Source organism: Eubalaena glacialis, chromosome 5 (assembly GCF_028564815.1).
Source record: "Eubalaena glacialis isolate mEubGla1 chromosome 5, mEubGla1.1.hap2.+ XY, whole genome shotgun sequence".
In the NCBI taxonomy this organism is placed as follows: Eukaryota; Metazoa; Chordata; class Mammalia; order Artiodactyla; family Balaenidae; genus Eubalaena; species Eubalaena glacialis.
This window is the reverse complement of record NC_083720.1, coordinates 96374476-96398574: the sequence shown is the minus strand read 5'-3', so window position 1 is coordinate 96398574 and position 24099 is coordinate 96374476. Positions and strand designations below refer to the sequence as shown.

At 49.2% G+C, this 24099-nt stretch overlaps 1 long non-coding RNA gene and 1 pseudogene across 1 annotated transcript; one reads left to right on the top strand and one right to left on the bottom strand.

The window, feature by feature from the left end:
• The first annotated feature begins 3781 nt into the window (after positions 1 to 3781).
• Positions 3782 to 7249, top strand: LOC133091823 (thimet oligopeptidase-like; annotated as a pseudogene).
• Positions 7250 to 13194: 5945 nt separating this feature from the next.
• Positions 13195 to 18366, bottom strand: LOC133092265 (uncharacterized). The gene is made up of 4 exons (XR_009701034.1): positions 18188 to 18366; positions 16373 to 16436; positions 14207 to 14243; positions 13195 to 13350 (listed from the first exon to the last, which is right to left on the bottom strand). It is a non-coding gene; the product is annotated as an uncharacterized LOC133092265 (long non-coding RNA).
• Between the last annotated feature and the right edge of the window lie 5733 nt (positions 18367 to 24099).

Below are 24099 nucleotides of genomic sequence, written 5' to 3'. Positions count from 1 at the left end.
TGGTACATGGCAGCCAAAGAAAAACAATGTGGCTATTCCGTGCTGAGCTATGCTGTGAGCGTTATCAAATAGATACTGGATTCTGAGGCCTTTGTTCAGGAACAAAAAAGAATATAAAATATCTGATTGCCACAACTAAGGAGCCGGCCTGTGGCAACTAAGACCCGGCACAATTAACTAAGTAGCTAACTGACTATTTTTTAAAATCTCATTATTCGGTTTTTAATATGATTTTTTTAAATTAATTTATTTATTTTATTTATTTATTTAATTTATTTTTGGCTGCATTGGCTCTTCCTTGTTGCATGCGTGCTTTCTCCAGTTGCGGCGAGCGGGGGCTACTCTTGGTTGCGGTGCGTGGGCTTCTCATTGCTTGCGGTGCGTGGGCTTCTCATTGCGGCGGCTTCTCTTGTTGCGGAGCACGGGCTCTAGGCACGCGGGCATCCGTAGTTGTTGCTCACGGGCTCTAGAGTGCAGGATCAGTAGTTGTGGTGCACGGGCTTCGTTACTCCGCAGCGTGTGAGAACTTCCCAGACCAGGGCTTGAACCCTTGTCCCCTGCATTGGAAGGCGGACCTGAGCTCAGGTCCCGGGGCAGCTGGAGAAACGCACTGTTTTAGGTGAGATGCTCTTACTTACTGTGTGGAGCTGCTCCGGCTGCCCTGGCGACCACACCCCTGCAGGGTCCTGTGCCTGTCCTCCCTGTCCCCTGCCCAGGGCTCGGGGAACAGCAGTCTCTGTGGGGCAACCTGCTTCCAAGTTCTTCAGTGACCACGGAGGACTGGGAACAGGCTGGGCTGCCGGGGAGCCTGGGCATGCAACACCTGAGCTCAGCCTTGGGGGCTCACGTGAGGGCAGGGGCTGGGGGATGCGGGCGGTGAGCGGAGGGGCCTCCAGCCGGCGTCAGTCTGGGCCCTGGACCCGGGGAAAGGCCTCACTCTCTCAGTCCTGACCTGCTGCTCGGGAACCCTGGCTCACCAGCCCGAGGCCTGTGGCGCCCGCCACGGACTGCCCGGCGCACGGCTGGGGTGCCAACGCCACCCCTGGATTTTGCACGGGGACCATCGGGGGGCTCGGTGCATGGGAAGACGAGCAGCCCCTAGGCCCCGACACGCCCCTTCCATGTCCATCGAGAAGAAGTGCCGAATGGAAGGCCGGCTGTGCTCCTTTTCAAGCCCAAGGGAATTCGCAGGAACAGCCCTCCCGGCCACGGGGTGCCTGCCCACCGGCTCTGGGCCTGCGACCAGCCCAGAACACAGAAGGCACAGAAGTGGGTGCAGGGAGCTGAGCCGGGTCTGCAGAAGGGCAGACACCACAGCCTGGTCCACAGCCGACTGGCCCAGGGCGGGTGAGAACGGGCGGGCAGGCTGAGGGGAGGACAGAACGTGGCACAGCCTGCCCGCCTGGGCCCCGGGGAGAAGGTCGAGGCGCTGCCCGCGCCCTCGCTCCGCTCCCTGGAGTCCTTTGTGGGGCCGAAGGGCTGGAGGCAGGGCTCCCGAGGAGCTCAAAGGCCAGGGAAGGACACACGGGATGGTCCAGACCCACCCTAGCGCTCCAGTGGGGCAGCACCCTCTCTGAATTCCTACTGCCACCAAAACACATCCCTAAAGCCTTTAGGGAGAATTGCTAGGACCCAGGAAGGCGGCCCCTTGCTGTGGTCCAGACTTCACCAGCTGCCGATGACCGGAGGGAGCCAGCCGGCCGGCCGTGAGCAGGAGGACAGGGCACGGGGACAGGGACAGCCACAGCCGGGCTTCCTGCAGCTGTGCCCACCGCCAGAACCAGCTGCAGCCAATCACAGCCCCCAACATGCCAAACAGTGCCGGGCGAGAGGCTGGCAGGAAACTGACACCCCCTCACTGGAGAGCCGGCCCGGCCAGGGTCGGGGGAGCCATCCCCGTCTGAACTCACCCCACAGCTCAGCCATCTCCCAGTGACCCAGACGCTATACCAGCAGAGAGCAGCCTGCAACGGCCGCAGGGCTGATCCCCGACCAAGGTCAGAACTCCCCCCAGTGTGACGGCCCCCATGCCGCTCCTGTGGTGGAAGGGACCGCAGGCAGAGACCAGGAGTGGAGTCTTTTTATTAATGGCTGCGTTTTCAAAGAGAAGTCTCCTTCCCTCCCTCTCCCTGTTTCCCTCCCTCTCTTCCTCTCTTCCCCCTCCCTCTCCCTCTCTCCCCCCTCCCTCTCCCTCTCTCCCCCCTCCCTCTCCCTCTCTGCCCCCTCCCTCTCCCTCTCCCTGTCTCCCTCTCCCTCGTCTCTGCCTCGCTGGGAGGGAGTGAGGAGATGGAGAGACGGAGGGAGAGGGAGAGTTGGAGGGAGAGGGAGAGGGAGAGGGAGAGGCAGGGAGGGAGAGGGAGGGAGGAAGAGAGGGAGAAGGGCTGAGGAGGGGGGCTCCCTCCCCCTCCCATGCTCTCCCCACTGCTTTCTCTTTTTTCTGCTTCAACAGACACCAGGCACCTTTTAGATCAGCCCTGAAGTCAACGTTGATGCTTGGATGGCCTGACCTCCCCGCTGACTTCCAGCCCTGGACCACAGCTGGGAGATGAAGTCTACGGGGCCCTGGGCGGCGGGCTGCACAGGCCCCTTCTCTGACACCCCATTTCTCCTCGTTTACGAGGCAGCCGCCAGCTCCCCTCCCTGACTCCCCAAGATTTTGGGCCTTTTTAATATGTGTCGATAATGCCATGAGCTACTATTTAACTTTTCTACAAGGACCCATTTCCTGAAATGCAGTGGTTTTGGGCCTTGGCTGCACTAGAGAACCCCCAGGGAAGGGAGAAAAGTCTTTCCCTCCCTCTCCCTCCGTATCTCCTTCTGCCTCTCTCCCTCTTCCTCTCCCTCTGGGGTGATGCCTGATGAGCTCAGATTCGCAGATGTTCCCCCCATCCCCTCTCTGTGCCTTGCGTGGGGTCTGGGCCTTCTCAGTGTGGCCCGGGCATGGCCTTGACATTCAGACATTGGTTCCTGCAAGGACACTTGCGTTTGGTCCATACCGCGTGTGGCTGCAGTCTGTGCTTCTGCCGTTTAGCATCTTCAGTCGATGGGGGTTGTGCACGAGCCCTTCATCTTCCCCGCAGACAACACTGGTGCTTGCCGGGCCTCGCGAGTGATGCGGGGGGCATGGGGGACAGTCCTGTGTCCCCACCTTCTTGGGCTGCAGACAGGCCACGTTGGTCCTGTGGTGACTGGGGGCTCCCAGGAGAACCCCACCGCAGAACCGGAGAGGTGGCCCCAGAGAAGGTGGCGTACGCCTGGAGCCGGGCCTCACCAGCGAGCCACAGGCCACCTGCAGCAACAGGCCTCTCGCCGTCCAGGGGCTGGGTGTTCGGGCGCCGTGGGGATGAGCTGCTGTCTGCACGGCAGCCGAGTTTGTACTGTTGAGCCCTGGGAGGCCCCTGGGTGGCTCCTGGAGAGCCTGGCCGCATTTCTTCCTGCCCTTGGCCTTAGAGCCCATCACGGTTCATGCCGTTTCTGGTTCCAAAAGGACCTGTGTTCATAAAGACCACGTGTTAGGACAGCACCAAAGTGTCTAGAAATCCGGGCCAGGAGGACGAGGGAGGGGGATTGGCTGTGCCCGCCAGTGGCCTGAGAGCCCTGCCCGCCCGCAGAGACCTGGCCCGGGGCCCCACGGGGAGGGCATGGCCCACAGTCCCCAGCGCCGGCCGTCTCGGAGTTCCAGGAGAACTGCACGATCCTCGGGGAGCTGGTGAGGCTGCAGGCCCAGAAGTCCTGCCTGCTGGGGTTCAGCACGCGTGCCGACTCCGTGCTGGAGATGAACATGGCCAAGACCAGCCAGGTGGTGGCCCCTTTCCTAGGTAACCCCGCCTCCACCTGACTCCCAGTGGGGAGGGCGTCAGGCGGACCTTAACTGGACGTGGTGCTGCCTGAGACCCCACTGTGTCAGCCCTTGTGGGTCACCTTCCCAGAGCCTTCATTCTGCCTCGAGGGGCACAGGGTGGGGGGTGGCTGGGGGGCCGCCACAGGGACGTAGCCGAGCCTCTCCCCTCCGCCCGCAGATGAGCTGGCCCAGAAGCTGAAGCCCCTCAGGGAGCAGGAGCGGCCGTGATCCTGGAGCTAAAGAAGGCTGAGTGCCAGAGGCGGGGCCTGCACTTTGACGGGCCCATCAACGCCTGGGACCTGCGCTACTACATGAACCAGGGGGAGGAGACGCGCTACCACGAGGACCAGTACCTGCTCAATGAGTCCTTCCCCATGCAGGTGGTCACGCGCGGGCTGCTGGGCATCTCCCAGGAGCTGCTGGGGCTGACCTTTGACCTGGAGGAGGGCGCCAAAATGTGTCACGAAGACGTGAGGCTCTACACGGTCCGGGACGCGGCCTCGGGCAAGGTCATCCATCGGCAAGTTCTACCTGGACCTCTACCCTCGGTGCGTGCGTGCATGCAGGAACCTGTCGGCCGTTGGCCGGAGCTCCTCTGCGGAAGCTGGGCCTCACCCCGCGTCCCTCCCCAGGGAAGGGAAGTCCGGGCACGCGGCCTGCTTCGGCCTGCAGCCGGGCTGCCTGCAGCAGGACGGGAGCCGCCAGATCGCCACCGTGGCCATGGTGGCCAACTTCACCAAGCCCACGCCCGACCCGCCCACCCTGCTGCAGCACGATGAGCTGGAGACCTACTTCCACGAGTTCTGGCAAGCGATGCACCAGCTCCGCTCTCAGGTGGGTGCGGGCGCGGGGCTGCGGGCAGGGGCCGGGGAGGGCCCGGGCGCGCGTGGTCCTCAGGCAGGCCCTCGGCACGGGATTCTTCCGCTGATGTCACCCCGCACGTGGCGACGCCCTCGGTGTCAGCTTCCATCGTCAAAGCCCACGCACTGGGCGCGTAAACAACAGAAATGGATGTCCTCGAGACTCTGGAGACTGGAAGCCCCAGATCAAGGAGTCAGGACTGGTTCCCTGCATGTTAAGTACATGTACTCAAGAGTTGCCTTTAAAAAAGACAAAAGAAAAGAAAGGCACGTTGCATGCAAGTCTGGTGACAGGCGGCGATGAGAACCAGAGGGAAGGCTCTGGCGCCGGAAGCGCCATGCCCTGTGAGGCCCTGGGGCTGCTGCCAGTCTCCGTGGAGGCTCAGCAAGTCCCAGTGACTTCCCCATGGGGGGGGCCCCCAGCTCAGCGTCTGGGCCCAGGACCCAGTGCTCCTTCAGTCTTCCTGCGGTCAGCCCTTCGTCCTGAGAGCGATGCTCTCACAGGCTGCACCGGAGCGCGTGGGGACACTTTACTGCGCTGTGCAGCCATCACTACTGCCCTGTTTTGGAACATTTTCATCACCCCAAAAATGTCCCTCACGCCCTTAGTTGTCACTCTCTCCCTGCCTCTGCCCCTGACAACCAGGAACCCACTCTCTGACTCTGTGGATCTACCTGTTCTGGACGTTTCCCCTCAGTGGGGTCACACCCTTTGTGTCCTTCTGTGTCTGACTTCTCTCGCTGAGCATCGTGTTCTCAGGGTCCATGCACGTGGCAGCGAGTGTCAGGGCTTCACACCTTTGTGTGGCTGAGGGCCGGAAAAAAGAAAGGCACGTTGCCTGCGAGTCTGGTGACAGCCGGTGATGAGAACCAGAGGGAAGGCTCTGGGGCCGGGAGCGCTGCGCCCTGTGAAGCTCTGGCGCTGCTGCCAGTCTTGGCGGGGCATGGGCAGCGCTGTCCCCCAGGAGCTGCTGGACAAACTCATCAAGTCCCGGCTGGCCAACCCTGGTGCGGCCGGGCTGAGGGAAAGGAAAGGGGCTCCCGGACCGCCCGGCTGGAAAGCGCGGCCTGGACACAGTGCCATCCGCCCGTCTCCTTCCTCCCACCCTCCAGTCCTCTTCAACCTGCGCCAGTTCGTCCTGGCCAAGGTGGACCAGGCCCTGCACACGCAGACGCCCTTGGACCCAGCCCAGGAGAATGCCCGCCTCTGTCAGGAGATCCTCGGGGTCCCAGCCACGCCAGTTAGCCAAGCGCGCGCCGGGCCCACCTTAGCAGTCGGTTGGCGGCTACTGCCCAGGTCAGGAAGATTGTCTGGTGGTGTGTGAAAGGGGACCGACTGACAGGCTCTGGCCGAGGCCCGGTGACCTCTGGCCTCTTCCTGCCTCGGTTCCTTGGCTGGTCCCTCCAGCTGTGGCCTGCGGAGTCCGAGGGTGGGGTGGGCGTATCTGCACGTGCTTTCTGGAGAGCCTGGAAGAGGCAGGAGAGGGCTTCATAGCCCGGACGGAACGCGTCGACGAGGTTTGCCCATGCGTGTCGGTGCGGACATGCGGTTCACTCCCTCGTGAGCACTTTAACCCGCGCTCTCCCCGTGCTGGAGGGCGAGCCCTCACTCATCTCTCGGAGCCTCGGCAGCTGACCTTGTAAGAGGCTCAGGGGTGAACCCTCGTGAGCTTCAGCAGAAAGTCGGCAAAGATTGATTTGTGTCCCTCCACTGAGTTGCCCGCAAGGTCCCCGTTTTCTAGAAGTGTTGGGCCAATACTCCCTCTAGTGGCAGGGGACTCAGACAGGGCTGTTGGAGGCCCCCGCTCTGGGGAAGGGGCACTGAGCGGCCAGGGGGCCAAGCAGGAGCCTCTCCTCGTGTGTCCCAGGGACCCACCTGCCTGCGACCTTCGGCCGCCTGGCAGGAAGATACAACGCCCAGTCCTATGGCTACCTATGCAGCGAGGTGTACTCCGCGGACACGTTCCACACATGCTTCAAGCAGGAGGGCGTCCTGAGTGGCAAGGTGAGAGGCTGGCCTGCCGTGCAGACCAACACGGAGGTCCTTGGCCTGGGCCTAGATGCTTGTACCGCCCGCCTGGGCCTGCCAGGCTCTGAGGGCCCTGCCCTGGACCTCCTGCTCCCCTGCCCTTTGTTCAGTCACAGCAGAGGTGGCCACACCCACACCCTCAGTGAAGGCGGAGCTCCACACTCCTGCAGCCCCGCCCCCTCTTGGCAGGTTGCCATGGACTACAGAAGCTGCATTCTGAGGCCAGGCGGCTCCAAGGATGCCAAGGAGGATACCTTCCTCCTGAGCAAAGGGCTGCAGGCTGAGGGCTGCAAGCCGCCAGCCTGCTGACGGCACGGGGTTCTGCCCACCCAGGCGGGCCCGGTGCCTTAGCGCCCCGCCGGGGCGGGGGAGGGGCCGCGTGTCCTCCCAGACCCTGAGTCCCCGGCGGCCGGCCTCGGCCAAAAGTCTCCACCTGGACGTATCTGGAGAGCCTGGTGTCAAGGCTCCCCCTTGTTGCACTAATGCAATCCCTTCCTGGGGAGCTTTCCTGCTTACAAAATGGTTCTTTGAAAACGCAGCCATTAATAAAAAGACTTCACTCCTGGTCTCTGCCTGTGGTCCCTTCCACCACAGGAGCGGCATGGGGGCCGTCACACTGGGGGGAGTTCTGACCTTGTTCGGGGATCAGCCCTGCGGCCGTTGCAGGCTGCTCTCTGCTGGCGTAGCGTCTGGGTCACTGGGAGATGGCTGAGCTGTGGGGTGAGTTCAGACGGGGATGGCTCCCCTGACCCTGGCCGGGCCGGCTCGCCAGTGAGGGGGTGTCAGTTTCCTGCCGGCCTCTCACCCGGCACTGTTTGGCATGTCGGGGGCTGTGATTGGCTGCAGCTGGTTCTGGCGGTGGGCACAGCTGCAGGAAGCCCGGCTGTGGCTGTCCCTGTCCCCGTGCCCTGTCCTCCTGCTCACGGCCGGCCGGCTGGCTCCCTCCGGTCATCGGCAGCTGGTGAAGTCTGGACCACAGCAAGGGGCCGCCTTCCTGGGTCCTAGCAATTCTCCCTAAAGGCTTTAGGGATGTGTTTTGGTGGCAGTAGGAATTCAGAGAGGGTGCTGCCCCACTGGAGCGCTAGGGTGGGTCTGGACCATCCCGTGTGTCCTTCCCTGGCCTTTGAGCTCCTCGGGAGCCCTGCCTCCAGCCCTTCGGCCCCACAAAGGACTCCAGGGAGCGGAGCGAGGGCGCGGGCAGCGCCTCGACCTTCTCCCCAGGGCCCAGGCGGGCAGGCTGTGCCACGTTCTGTCCTCCCCTCAGCCTGCCCGCCCGTTCTCACCCGCCCTGGGCCAGTCGGCTGTGGACCAGGCTGTGGTGTCTGCCCTTCTGCAGACCCGGCTCAGCTCCCTGCACCCACTTCTGTGCCTTCTGTGTTCTGGGCTGGTCGCAGGCCCAGAGCCGGTGGGCAGGCACCCCGTGGCCGGGAGGGCTGTTCCTGCGAATTCCCTTGGGCTTGAAAAGGAGCACAGCCGGCCTTCCATTCGGCACTTCTTCTCGATGGACATGGAAGGGGCGTGTCGGGGCCTAGGGGCTGCTCGTCTTCCCATGCACCGAGCCCCCCGATGGTCCCCGTGCAAAATCCAGGGGTGGCGTTGGCACCCCAGCCGTGCGCCGGGCAGTCCGTGGCGGGCGCCACAGGCCTCGGGCTGGTGAGCCAGGGTTCCCGAGCAGCAGGTCAGGACTGAGAGAGTGAGGCCTTTCCCCGGGTCCAGGGCCCAGACTGACGCCGGCTGGAGGCCCCTCCGCTCACCGCCCGCATCCCCCAGCCCCTGCCCTCACGTGAGCCCCCAAGGCTGAGCTCAGGTGTTGCATGCCCAGGCTCCCCGGCAGCCCAGCCTGTTCCCAGTCCTCCATGGTCACTGAAGGACTTGGAAGCAGGTTGCCCCACAGAGACTGCTGTTCCCCGAGCCCTGGGCAGGGGACAGGGAGGACAGGCACAGGACCCTGCAGGGGTGTGGTCGCCAGGGCAGCCGGAGCAGCTCCACACAGTAAGTAAGAGCATCTCACCTAAAACAGTGCGTTTCTCCAGCTGCCCCGGGACCTGAGCTCAGGTCCTGGGGCAGGAAGGGGCAGCAGTGCAGCTGTTAGCTGTCACTGGGTGTCGACTGGGGCCCGGTGCCACCTCTTAGATCCTCCCCCCATCCCCTTCCGGGGTTGCGACCGGACCCCTGCCAATCGGGTTCTCACTCCTCCCCATCCCCTACGCCTGCTCCATGAAGGTGGAAGGAACACATTTTTTAAAAGGTTAGAGCTCGGGCTTCCCTGGTGGTGCAGTGGTTAAGAATCCGCCTTCCAATGCAGGGGACAAGGGTTCAAGCCCTGGTCTGGGAAGTTCTCACACGCTGCGGAGTAACGAAGCCCGTGCACCACAACTACTGATCCTGCACTCTAGAGCCCGTGAGCAACAACTACGGATGCCCGCGTGCCTAGAGCCCGTGCTCCGCAACAAGAGAAGCCGCCGCAATGAGAAGCCCACGCACCGCAAGCAATGAGAAGCCCACGCACCGCAACCAAGAGTAGCCCCCGCTCGCCGCAACTGCAGAAAGCACGCATGCAACAAGGAAGAGCCAATGCAGCCAAAAATAAATTAAATAAATAAATAAAATAAATTAATTAATTAAAAAAAATCATATTAAAAACCGATTAATGAGATTTTAAAAAATAGTCAGTTAGCTACTTAGTTAATTGTGCCGGGTCTTAGTTGCCACAGGCCGGCTCCTTAGTTGTGGCAATCAGATATTTTATATTCTTTTTTGTTCCTGAACAAAGGCCTCAGAATCCAGTATCTATTTGATAACGCTCACAGCATAGCTCAGCACGGAATAGCCACATTGTTTTTCTTTGGCTGCCATGTACCAAACAGCCTTTTGTACTGTTTTACCAAATGCATGTATTTAATACCTGTTTTAAAAAACATAGTGAGATCTCAAAAGTTTAAATTGACTAAAGTAAGATTCTCTCTGTAGTACCACTTACTTGACCAACAAACACTACCTGATAACACCGGTTGGTGCACTGAGCCTTACTCTAGCATATCGGGATAAACCCTGTTGCGACAAGTGTTCATCCTCCAAGTCCCCAAGGCCTCTCACACACTGCCAGTGAAACTGCTTCCTGCTTGGGAAAGAGTGCCCCAGTTCGCTTCTTCAGAAGCTTGAAGGCTATGTAAGCCCTCCAAAAGGTTAGAGGGCAAAGAACAACTCTAAAACTGGCACATTTGTTTAAAAAAAAAACACTTGTCAATATTACGAGAGCCAGCTTGCTTTCCCTTGTGACACGTTTTCTTAGGAGGCAAGGGATGTGGCCATGTGGCTTGGACAAGCTGTTTCCCTCTGTCTCAGTGTCCCACCTGTGAGTGGGTAGTCTGACTCAACTTAATTACAGACATCTGAATAAGGATCATGAACAGTGGCATCTAATTTCCAAAATAAAAACAGGAGAATGAGTATGTCTTTTACAACAGGACGTCAAGTCTACCTCAATGATATTGCTAGCCTTGAGTCCAGTGCTCCTCGCTCAGTGCAATTGTGCCCCCCAGGGGACATCTGGGAAAGTCTGAAGGTGATTTTGGTTGTCACAACTGGGAGGAGAGAGAGGGAATGTTACGGGCATCTAGTGAGTAGAGGTTGGGACCTTGCTAAACACTCTACGATGCACAGGACTCACACCCACAGCAAAGGTTTATCTGGCCCCAAAAGTCAATGCCTTGGTTGAGAAACCCTGCCTTAGAGCAAACCACGGATACTCATCTTTAGCAGGTAACAGGGCATTTACTACCCACCTGTAAACCTACAGACTTCCCGACTTACACAGCTAATCCTGTGGCAGGAATTAAATAGATAGCGTGTGACCATCTGGTAGTATCTAGGTTTGCCCCTCAAGTCACACGGGACAGTGCTAGAGACTGACATTTTCTATATTGGAGGCCTTTGGCAAGCCACCAGTTTTCTAACCTAAAAAGTCTAAGCAGCATTATTACAATACACATAATAACACGACAACTCTGCGTTTATAGAGAGATTAGATGTGGGAAAGGAGCTTATCTGACATCAGAAGGAAATGCTTTAAACGCATCACATCTGCTGGTTTGACTGTCAAATCTTGACAGCTGGAGAGGTAGGAAGGTAGACAGGAGAGAACACACCAAAGTTACGGGCCTGCTGAGTCCTCGGGTCTAACCATAATACACTTCGTACTGCCCTGGGTCCAGGGATGTGTTCTAACACCCTCTCAGTCACTTACGGTCCATAGACAGACCAAGTGTAAATTCACAATTACCAGCAAGTGTACCAAAATAAGGCAGAGTTAAGAAACGGAAACGCGAGCCCTACCTGGTCTTTTTCTTCTTCATCGACAGAATCACCTGATTTTGCTTTTTCAGGGTCTTCCTCAGGTTTCTGTTTGGCAGGGCTGTCACACACAGTAAGGCCAACTGGTAGCTCAGCCAGACCCCAGACTTGCAGTGGGCACAAAACAACTTATATTCCTCCCTACCAAGAGTACCCTCTGTTCGGAAAGATTCAGGGCATGGACACCCTCTTCCCTCCAAGGAGAAGCCCTTTTTGCCAGGACATTAAAACAAGCTTCGAGCTTAATGTTTCTTTGGATGACAGGTTTAGAATACCACAGTTTTGCAAACCCGAAGAAATAATGGATCTAGACTTTCATCAACGGCTGCTAGAATCACCGAAGAGACATTACATGCCTCGGATGGACAGCCCCATACCGTCAATGAAGTCGCACAAAATAAAGCTGGAATCTGATCAGGACTCTAGACCTAACTACCAGTTGACAGAAAACTGCAGACAAGGGAACACATTAACCAACAAAACGATGCAGTCAGCCAGACCTAGAAGCTATTAGACAAAAGACCTATTTTCTTTAAATAAATGGCAAGAAAATAAGGAATCTATCACTTGAAAGGCTTAAGGAACAAATCAACCAAACTCTGTTACACAAGGGGAGGTATGAACACTGCTATATATTTGTTAGTAAGGAACTGTTACACTTTATAAGGCATGTTTTGTCTTCTTCAAAAGACTGTTTGCTAGATGTTAGCAATTACAGCAAAATATGAATAAAAAACTTGTCAGAGAAAGAGACCTTGTCATTTAGAAATATCGTATTTGTGGATAAGATGACATGTCCGATTTGTTTCAAAGTAATCCAACTGGGAGGACATGGGTATGTATGGAGTTGTAATCCATTTGTAATAATTTTCACTTGGAGCATATGGGGGTATAGATGAAACAACAGCCAGGAGCTGTTAACTGTTGATACTGGGTGATAGGTACACAGGGGTTCATTTTACTATCCTTAGTATTTTGTGTATGTACATTTGAAGTTTCCTATGCTAAGAGTAAACATGGATGAGGTCTTCAGAAATGCTGTTCATGAATGTCTAAAAACAGAATATCAAAAGGAAAACCTAAGCAATGTGGAAGTCAGAATCACTAAGTTACATCCTACTAATTCTATATGTGTTTTACCAAAAACAGTTGGCCCCTAAAATGGGGGCTGTCCATTCGTTATATACTGACCCCCTTGTGAAATGAGATGTGATGGTGGTCTGCCTAGTAGTTTGCCTTGTAATCCTGGGGCTACATGAGACTTCAGCTACTTACAGAAAAGAAACAACAAAGCCACTATGAATAAAGAGTTCACAGCCAAGGTACAGTTCTTCAGCATTAGCAAGCTGGTGCAGAGACCAGGTTCTGAGGATTAAGTATCCTTCTCTTCTGATTCTAAGCAACCACCGTCTTCATAAAGTCATCAAATTAGCACCTGCCAGTTTGCTAGGCAATTTTAACACACGCTCTTGTATGAAGGGCCCAACCCTGAGACGGACAAGGAAACAGAGCCTCTGCTTATTTCGTCAAAAGATGAAGTGGCCAAGCACCTGACCTGAGCTCAAGTCCCAGGCTCTTATTTTTAAAAATTCCAGAAGAGTTACTCTGACTACAAGCGGGGAAGGAGTCTAAGAATAAATGTTTAGCTTAAACAGGCATGTAAGTTACAAGTCATAAATATCAGCAGCTCCTGTTTTCTTATACCTCATAAATTCAACCACATTTGGGGATCTAATGCTCTATAACTTGTTCGAAGACAAAAATTTAAAGTATATATCTAAGCTAGTTAGAAGTATACACAAGAGGGAATTCCACGGCGGTCCAGTGGTTAAGACTCGGCACTCTCACTGCCGAGGGCCCGGGTTCGATCCCTGGTTGGAGAACTAAGATCGTACAAGCCGAGCAACACAGCCACCCCCCACCCCCCACCCCCACCCCCCAAAAAAAAAAAAGATACACAAAAAACAAGTACTGCCGGTGGAGGGGTTGTGTGTGGGGGGGGACAGACAGACCCTATGGCACCAAGTCTGTCCTCCCCTTAGGCGGTACCAGACTCCAACGAGGTCAAACGAGTCAAGTGCTCTTACATTTTGTTTCTCCATTGGACTTGCTTCTCCTGGGCATGCAAAGTTTGGAAACAGGTTTGGGGGACTTCTTTTTCTCTGCTATTTCCACTCTGCGCTCCTCACCACTTGTCTGGCTCCCGTTTTCTAGACATCCATTCACTTCCCGACTGAAAGCATGAGCTCCGTTCTCCAAGGACAAATCTGTATTTAAAAGGGATTTGACTTTAGCCAGGTAGCCCTCCTACAGCAGGCAGGATAATTTAAGTAGCAGTGAATGTAAACAAGTGGCCATGAGAGAATAAGGAAACACATGCGCTTCCTTTATAACTATCAGGTAACAGGGAAAGGTGGGATTATCCTGCCTCCCTGGTCACAGACAAGTTACATGGGAGGAAACGTTTTCTAGCCGCCGGGATGCTGACGACTTAACCTCTGATAATTCTTCTTTATGTAATTTGGTTTCCAAGTCACATAACTGCTTCTTTATTTCTGTCTGCAGAAATTCAGGCAAGAGATTCCATTTCTCCTTCACGCATTCCTAAGGGAAGGATATAGGTTTAGAAGTCTCCATATTCCCAAGCTATGAACCAATGGACTAATACACAAATAGTTACACTGCCTGGTCTCATAACAATGACTGAATGGCAGGCAATGCTGAGTCAGCCAAAAAGAAAACTAAATATTCACAAGACATGTTCCTGTTGTTTTCGTTAAGATATCACACCATCTGCAGAGTGGTGAAAAATGGAAAGATTAAAGGTGAAACAGACACATAATAGCATACTAGAACAAACCTGATTTTGAAAAACAGTGTGACCAGGACAAATTATAATCCAGACTTGATGGTACAGAACCCAGACTGGGAAACTCGATGAGTTACCAAAAGCTAACCAATAATAGCCTATTAGTCCAGCACGTTAGACAAAAACATCCACGTTATCCTCAACTTCAGGGAAAAGAGAGCCAATTCCACTTAAATTTGTTTTTAGGAACTACATAGTGTCTGTCAAATGGTCACATTTGATCATACATTTTGTTAAGGTGGAGATTACCTTACCTTTTCTGTTAAACTATCTCTTTCCAAATCTTTGAGCCTGGGGGAAGAAAAAGGGAAGAAACAAACGCTTGTTCAGCAACATTGTCTACCTGTAAGAATACCACAGTTTAAAGAACTTTGGAAAGAAGTTTAACATGAATGTTAGAAAAAAATACAATGGCTTTTCCCTCCCCCAGTGTCTAGAATGCCCTAAGGTAATGCCTACACGTTAAGAAGTTATTTTCAATATGAATGAGGTCCCCCTTTTGGGGGGTGGTTTTCTGATGGTGGTAAGAGATGGTATAGGAGCCCTAGAACAACATTTTTCCTTTTTTTTTTTAACGTTATTTTAAAGACACTGGGAAGGGGGAAGCAGGTCACACAGTTGGGTTCCTTCCCAAGCTAATTGACCTATAGGTGGTCTTCCTTCAGTTGGACCTGACAAGATTGCATAGAAGGGCATACAGAGGTTAGAAAGAGTGGACCAGGGTGACAGGATGCTGTGGGGAACAGCCAGCTAACATTCCCAAAGGCCAGGTTGGGGTGGTGGCAGCATTCTGAGGAGGAATATACGAAAATGGAGGAGTCAAGGCATCTGGGGCAGCAGGGGGTGCCCACACACAAGCAAGAGAGATGAAGCTAGAAAGTTGGCTGGCGCCTCACCCAAGAGCTCATCCTTGCAAATGTTTGTACCCAGTCATTCAGAAGTGCAGAACTGTCATGAGTTTAGCTGGAAAATCACGGCCTGATTTGGTTCTTGAAGATTAGTATCTTGCCTCTTTGGGGAGGAAGGCAGCAAAAAGAAGAAAGGAACAAAACTAGAAGACACCAAGGAAATGGGGAGGCTGCTGTTCCTAGCCTGGGTGCTGACTATGGGCAGTTGGGTGCGAACAGGTCTAACCAGCTGGGCAAGCGTCCCTCAGCAGAGGGGCAGCACCCTGGGCAGGCACTGGGCCTCCACCATCTATGGATCCTCCCCTCCAGCACCCAGGCTAGGTACTCAGTTACCAGCAGCCCAAAGGGCAGGAACAGAGCTCTGCCAGGCTGGCCTTCCCAGAGGGCAGGTGTAAGCAGCACAGCCAGGAATGTGAGCGACAGGCTTTGCTGGCTTGTCGGGAAGGAGGGCGACGTCTGGTTCGGCACGGCTGGAGTCAGCGCTAGCCTCCCTTCGGACACGGGCACTGGGCCCCCGGTCTCAGGCTCACACAGGCCTCCAAAGCCCTTCCCTCAGGATGGCGCTCAGACCCTCCACCCAGCCCACCCTCCCGCCCCAAACACCGGCAGGTCAAGCACCACTCAGAGAAGGGGGCCTTTAAAGGGCTTTAGAAAATCTTAGAATCTGGATATGGAAGCTACTATGTTTCACTTGTAGCTGAGAGCTCTGCTCCCAGAGCACAGGATGGCCGAGGGGGGCGAGATGGGGGGTCTCGCTGTGACCCCCAGGCACCACTGGCCTTTTCAGCCACATGCCTGCATTCCTTGGAAATACATTTCATTAACAGCCAAACGGAACACCCTGAGAAACAGGAGGAATTATTGGTTCGTTTCAACCCTTAGCAACAGTGAATTTTCACCACCGGGTATTTCGTCTGCTCTCTGCAATGCGCTGGAACTTTCCTTTGGGCTAAACGTGCCTCAGCTGTCCACGGCACCCGACACACTTGGCGACTCCTAATATAGGCCTCCTAATATGCATGTGGTTAATACTGACTGTTTTAATTTTAGCACATCAGAAAACATAAGGGGTATAAGTTCTAGTAGCATTAAAAACAAGAAAGAGTTAACCAATTCTAATAGTAGCTTTTCCTTTTCGACCACTTCCCAAAATTATAGTTCTCTTTTTCTGTCTAGCAATTTTGGATGGTTCCTTCACGGATGGAGAAGTTATCCACTGGTACTGAGACAGAAATGATAAATATGCCATTTAAGTTACAGGTAATTTAGGAGGGTTTGATCTTCATTGGAAATTAAGATACTTTAAGTTAATAAAAGGTTTTCAATCTGCATTTCTGGGAACCTAAATTAAGCCATCACACAACATTTTCAAAAACAGAAAAGCCATTTCATTTGACTAAAAACTTAGTTTTAAGATGGCAGAAAGTACCTTGATAATTTTCTTTTAAGAAAGAAAGAAAAACAAGCCATTAAAGAGAAATTCTTCCGAGAGACCTAAAACATGTTATATACCTCTGACTTGGCACTCCTTCCATCTGGAGAACTTTTTTGATAACTGCTTTCATCACAGAATGATCTAAAGTAAAATAAATTGAAATTAGAGTAATTGTTTCCCAGTGAGTGGCTATTTCCATTTAAAACCAAAAGCCAACTAATTATTGCTTTTCCCATAAAATTAAATATGAAATCTACATTATGTAATTATACACTTATTTCCCCCTTTGTGTATTCTAATTTCTTCCTCAAAAACCTAAGATGCCATCTTGTAGACTGCCCCCAGTGGCTACTATTTTGGCCGCAGCAAAGGTCAACTTTAAACATTTTGCATCTAAAGTGGCTTTGGATACCTTTGGATAAAAAGTACAGTCTGAGCACTGTCCAGACACTTAGATACCTAAAGCGCATCTAAGACAACAAACCAAAGTCCTGATATTCCCTCAAAAGCTGCTCCTCCCATCAGCCCCCTTTTTCTAAGTGATACCACCCAGTTGCACACATAATCATCAACGACTTGTCTCCTTGTTACTATTTCCTTCAAACCCCACATCTAATCTATCGGCAAGCCCTGTTAGCTACACCCTCAAAACACAACCTGAATTCAACCACTTTTCACTTGCTCCAAACTTCCAACCTAAGCTAAGCCATAAACATCTCTTATTTGGACCACTGTGATAGTCTCCTAACTGGTCTCCCTGTTTCTCTTCTTTATCCCCCCACGTCTATTCTCTATACCAAGTTATCTTATTCAGATACTATTTGGATCATGTCTTTTTCCAGTTCAAAACCCTCTACTCATTTAGAATAATCCACACCTTTACTCTGGCCTTCAAGACTTTACAAGATCAGACCCCTGGCTAGCTCCTTGACCTCATGTCATACCACACTCTTCTTCACTCAGTACTCTGACCATGTTGGCCTCCTTGCTTTTCCTTAAATACTCCACCCACCTACATGCCTGCATTCTCATTGCCTCCTTGTCCTGGAATGTGCTTACCCCAGATCTTCCATGGCTTGCTCCTCTCTTCATTCAGGTCTCCGTTCAACTGCCACTTCTCCAGTGAAGCTGTCCCCTAACAAACCTATCCAATGGAGTCCTACCTGCTCCCCCTCACTCTCCTTACATTAAGATATTTTTGCACTTCCTACTGTCTAAAATTATATTACTTATCTGTTTACTCATTTCTATCTGAACCCCTTCACTAGAATGTAAGCTCCACGAGGGCAAGACTTTTGTCTGTCTGGTTCACTGCTTTATCCCTAGTGCCTGATCCGTATCTGGCACACAGAAGCTATTAAAAAAATTACTTGTGAAACTGACAAATGAATAAAGTACTCCTTGAAAGAATTCAGAGGTTGCACAACAAGGAAATAACGCTCTTGGTGGAAGCAGGCTTAGTATCTAGGTTCACCTCTATTCAGAGTAGAGATAAGAACAATTTAAAGATATAACTCACTTCAATTAGTACATTATCTGCTAAAAACATAAGGGAAGTGCAACATTAGAAAAGTACAGTTGACACTTGAACAACATGGGTTTGAACCTCACGGGTCCATTGACACACGGATATTTTTCAATAAATATGTACTATCGTCCTACACGAGCCAAGGTTGGTTGAATCCACAGATGCGGAACCACTGACTATAAACTTATACCCAGATTTTCAACTGCGTGGGGGGCAGCACCCCTAACCCCCAAGCTGTTCAAGGGCCAACTGTATACGATGAGGAAAGTGAAACACATTAAGTTTTAAAAACTGTCAACACATGAACAAACTCTTTTTGTTTTGCTATGTGTTAATCAATTTTTTAAAAAAAGTGACCACATACCAACAAGTGGATTTTTTTCTTATATCCAAAACGACCAGAGTTCTGTTGCTTTCAAGGGCCTTTAGTAAAGCCTTTGCTCCTTCACTGGTGAGGCCACACTGCTGCAGGTCAAGTGCTTTCGATGAAAGACAAAAGGTCACTTGCGAAGTCTATACAGATTTAACATATAGACAACTCTCATTTTCTCACGTGTGGAAGAGTCCTGCACAAGACCAGCCATGGCAGGTTTGTAATTTTGGGTATGGAAAAAAACAGAAACGTATACGCACACACATAATGCATAATCCAATTTAAAAACCTCTTCTTGGACTGTTCATTGCAGCTCTATTTACGATACCCAGGACATGGAAGCAACCTAAGCGTCCATCGACAGATGAATGGATAAAGAAGATGTGGCACATATATACAATGGAATATTACTCAGCCATATAAAGAAACGAAACTGAGTTATTTGTAGTCAGGTGGATGGACCTAGAGTCTGTCATACAGAGTGAAGTAAGTCAGAAAGAGAAAAAGAAATACCGTATGCTAACAGATATATATGGAATTTTAAAAAAATGGTTATGAAGAACCTAGGGGCAGGACAGGAAGAAAGACGCAGGTGCAGAGAATGGACTTGAGGACACGGGGAGGGGGAAGGGTAAGCTGGGACGAAGTGAGAGACTGGCATGGACATGTATACACTAACAAATGTAAAACAGCTAGTGGGAAGCAGCCGCATAGCACAGGGAGATCAGCTCGGTGCTTTGTGACCACCTAGAGGGGTGGTATAGGGAGGCTGGGAGGGAAACGCAAGAGGGAGGAGATATGGGGATATATGTAAATGTATAGCTGATTCACTATGTTACAAAGCAGAAACTAACACACCATTGTAAATTATAGGAATATAATTATATAATATATAACTATTCCTAGGGTTCATGGGCCCTGGGAAAGATGTTCACTCCAGGGTATCAATTACATGTTTTTAATTTATCCAGCAGTTTGTGATTTTCTGAGTTCCATCTTTAAAAAGTAATAATTAGATGATGAGAGTAATTAAAATATGTTGAATTATGGAGTGTTAAATATTAGTTTAGCAATCATGTAGTACAAATCTCTACCAACTGTAGCCATTGATTCTTTCTCCCTCAAATCCTGACTTATTTCAATTCAACCTGGATTCAGAGTTAGCATCACCACCTTCCATAAGAAGCCTGAACAAACTTGCTTTATAGCAACAAAGGTTGCATGATATATCCCCTTTGTTCTCACCAAAGAGAAAAATGTCAACATAATTTTGAATTTGATAAATTAATCTAAAACCAGCTAAATTTCCACTTGAAGTAAATAATAGTTTTATTGACATTTTCAAGACTTAAAAATATAAAAATATTTAAATGATGTATTCATGAACTAATAATTTAGGATATTACATTAGTTTTCTATTGCTGTGTAACAGTTCACCACAAATTCAGTGCTTTAAAATATCCATGTATTATCTCACAGTTCCATAAGTCAGAAGTCCAGATGGGCTCCCCTAGGATCTCTGCTTATAGTATCCCAAAACCAAAATCATGGTGTCAACCTGGCTACGGAAAAAAATCCATTTCCAAGTTTATTAGGGCTGCAATAATAAAAATCCACAGACTAAGTGTCTTTAAACAATGGAAATTTATTTTCTCACAGTTCTGGAAGCCAGAAGTCAAGATTTGCTGTCAGGAGCGGTGATTTCTTCTGAGGCTTCTCTCTTTGGCTTGCAGTTAGCCATCTTTTCTTTGCCTTCACTTTGTCTTCCTTCTGTGCATGTTTGTGTCCTAATTTCCTTTTCTTACTGTATCAGATTAGGGCCCACCCTGATGACCTCTCATTCTAATTAAATTACTTCTTTAATCACCCTATCTCTAAATACAGTCACATTCTGAGGTACTGGCTGTTAGGACTTCAGCATGTAATTTTATGGGACACTATTTAGTCTATAACAAAGTTAAATCAGGTTGCTGATAGAATTCAGTTCTTTGCAGTTGTAGGTCTGAGGCCCCCTTTTTTTTAAATGGCTGTCATCAGGGGACAACTCATGGCTCCCGAGGCCACCCATGTTCCTTTTCACCTGATTCCCTTAGTCCTCAAACCAGCCTCCCGTCCTTGAATATTTATCCCTCAAATCTCCCTGACTTTCCCTTCTGCTATCAGCTGGAGAAAACTCTCTGCTTTTAAGGGCTCATGTGATTAGATTAGGTCCAGAAAGAAAACCTCCCTATCTTAAGGTCAACTGTGCCAAATAATATAACATAATTGCGGGAGAGACAACTCAAACTCACAGGTTCCAGAGATTAGCACAGGACATCTTTGGGAGGCCATATTAGAAATTCTGCTTACCACAAATATTGAAGTTACGTTTTCAACAAATGGGTCATTTTGGCATGGCAAGAATTAAATATATAATGAAAGACATGAACTGGCCTAAAAGAATGTGGGTATGAGGAAGTTCTCCTGTGTGATTCTCATCACCTTCGTTGGATATTCCTTGAAGTCAGCAGATGGAAAAACAGCTCTGTGTTCTGTACTCTACATAGAATTTTACCAATGCTCTAAGCTAGTCCATAATATCTGAAGACAGTTTTAAATTTGGAACAGCAATAGAGCCACTGGCTAAACTTAGAGACAAGAACGTAACAGGAAATAACTTATTTAAAGATGGTTTTTCAGATATTCAAAAAATACCCAATTTCATTTTCCCAATTGTCTAAATTACTCCCTGTTACTTGCTGAGGTGGTTACACAAGAATAAACTTTCATGCATACTGACTGAGCCCATGTGTATACCACATTTGATAAAAAACTAATCACGTAGGCTCTAAACAATTAACATGCTAATGGGAGAGGGTGATTGGTGGTGGGCTTATGGAGGGGGAAATGCACAAAAATTATGTTTAAATGTCACATGATTCATAACTGAAATAAAACTTTGCTGGATTTATCATCATCTCTTGTCCAGATGATTCCAATAACCTTCTTACTGGTCTCTTTTACTCCAATCTTGTTCTGTCTCCCTCCAATCCATTCCCTTCACTGCTGCCAGAGTGATCTTTCCCCTAATACTCCCTACTACCTAGAGGGTGAAATCCAAACTCCTTAACATGGCACATGTTATCCATGAATCCCTAATGGTCTTCAACTATTTTTCCAGGCCCATCTCCTGTCATGGCACTCTGGTACTCATGCTCTAGCCAAATGATATACCAATGAGTGTTTCTGTAAGCACATTATTTTTTACCATTTTATTCTCAGGATGTAATGGATATTACTAGAATGTGTTAAATGAATGAATAACTTACGTTCTGGCCTGCCTCTGTACATTTCTATATGTTGGTACTTAACAGAAATTCTCACTCTAGTCCCTATTGTTTCTCTTTGAATTCTCATTCATGCTGCCAAATCCTGCCCGAATGTTATCCTTTGCTGAAGCTTTTCCTGATCACTACCTCCCTCCTACAGTGGGTTTAATTATTCTCTAATTAATCCCACTTTGTGTAACCTTGCGAATTCTTTAGCACATAAATCACACTTTAATCATACATTTTTATGTTCTTTTTGTGATCCATAGACCAACAGCATCAGCATCACTTGAGAACTGTTTAAATTTTGGGTTCCCACCTCAGAGATGCTGAATCAGAAAATTTGGGGGTGGGGTTAAGCAAGCTCTTCAGGTGATTCCGATAAAATTTGAGAACCTACTGTCCTAAGGACTTGCCTTACTCATATCCTTACTCATAGCACAAAGTAGGTAATAAGCAAATGTTTACTGAGCTGAACTTTAGCTTCTAAGCCTTTAATTTAGTACAAACATCACTAGTCTTCTGGATGACTTCCCCAGATAAGATTCTCAAATGTTTAAAAAAAAAAAAAGACAGATTTGAAAGATAGTTATTGACCCTGAACTAATTTATTTTGGCAATGAAACTGGTAAAAAATATATACATATATAAAGTTGTGATGAACTTTTCCAAATAATCTTTATAAGAATGTTTACAGAATATGTCCAGAAAACATCGGACCAATGCCAGAATTTAGTGCCAATTTATTTTTCCCTTAAAAAAAATTGTCTCTAACCATGAATTTAAGTTATGTGAGGGTCATGAAGTTGTTGGCAGGAATAGTCTCTCATTGAAATGTAGAATTTAGTTGTTGTAGTTGTTGTTGTGAGTTTCTCTTTACCACAAGAAATTATGTGCTGGGCTATGAATCTTAGGCATCTAGGGAATTAAGAAATGCTGTGTCTCTCGCCATTTACCTCCAAATAGCATCCTATTCTAACAAGAATGATACTATTAAATGAAAGAAATTAATTCTCTTCTGGTTGAAATCACCATTGCCTAGTTATCTGACATTGTGTTCTTCCAAAGGAGCCTAAAGGAATTAGAAGCAATCAAAAGTAGAGCCTGGAATGAACCAACATAACAAAACAGAAACAGAGCCATAGACACAGAGAACAACAGGTAGTTGCCAAAGCGGGTGGGGGATAAGTGAAATAGGTGAGGGAGATTAAGAGGTACAAACTTCCAGTTACAAAACAAACGAGTCACAGAGATGAAATGTACAGCATGGGGAACGTAGTCAATAAGAATGTACTATCTTTATATGGGGACAGATGGTAACTAGACTTATCATGGTGATCATTTTGAAATGCAGAGATATATCGAATCACTGCACTGTGCACCAGGAACTAACATAGTCTTATACTTCAAAAAGAAACAAACTCCTAGAAAAAGAGAGAGATTTGTTATTACCAGAGGTGGGTGCAAGGCAGGGAGGGCAGGCAGGGAGTGGATTGTATGAAGGTGGTCAAAAGGTACAAACTTCCAGTTATAAGACAAATAAGTACTATGGATGTAAGGCACAACATGATTAACATAATTAACACTGCTGTATGTGACATATGAAAGTTAAGAGAGTAATCCTGAGTTCTCATCACAGAGAAAAAATATTTTTTTTTCTTTTATTTTGTATTTATATGAGATAATGGATGTTCACTAAACTTATTGCGGTAATCATTTCATGATGTATGTAAGTCAAATTATTATTCTGTACACCTTAAACAGTGCTGAAGATCAATTATATCTCAATAAAACTGGAGGGAAAAAAAACGAACAAATTTCAACAACAAAAAATTTTTAATAAAACCTTTTTTAATTTATTTTTTTTTAAACATCTTATTGGAGTATAATTGCTTTACAATGGTGTGTTAGTTTCTGCTTTATAACAAAGTGAATCATCTATACATATACATATATCCCCATATCTCCTCCCTCTTGCGAGCCTGAAAGCAGCAAATGCTCTCAATTCAATCCCTGGTATTACATTAACCAAATAATAGTAAATAAGGAAATTATTTGACCAAGTAGTAACCTAGTATTCTTGAACACTGCTTCTGGCACTTTCTTTGCTTAAGACTAGTACATATATCCAGAATACTCTGAGCAGTTCACTATTGATAACATTCCCATGGTATAAATCAATAATTTTAATAGTCCTCCCTGTGAAAGAGAAGATCAGAGCAGGAGGAGAAAGGTCTTTCATACCTATGATGAGCCTCCTCTCTAGAATGTATTATACCCACCAGCACCAACCAATCCATCAACACTTCCTATCCCTTTTTGAAAAGAACTACTCTTTGTTCCATGAAAGTTAAAGATCAACACAGAAGAGCCTTAGATTGAGGTAAACTTTCTGAGCTGTCAAGAGGGATGTACAGAGCCTCCATGTTCAATTTCCTCTGTCTTTCTGCTTATCAACTAAAAAAAAAAATGGTTATGCAAATTTCAGCTACAGAGAAATAATACAGGAATTTTGATAAAAGAGCTACAGACTAATAAATCTTTGTCTAAAGTATTCAAGTCCTTAGAAGGGATTAAGAAACAAAGTTTTACTCC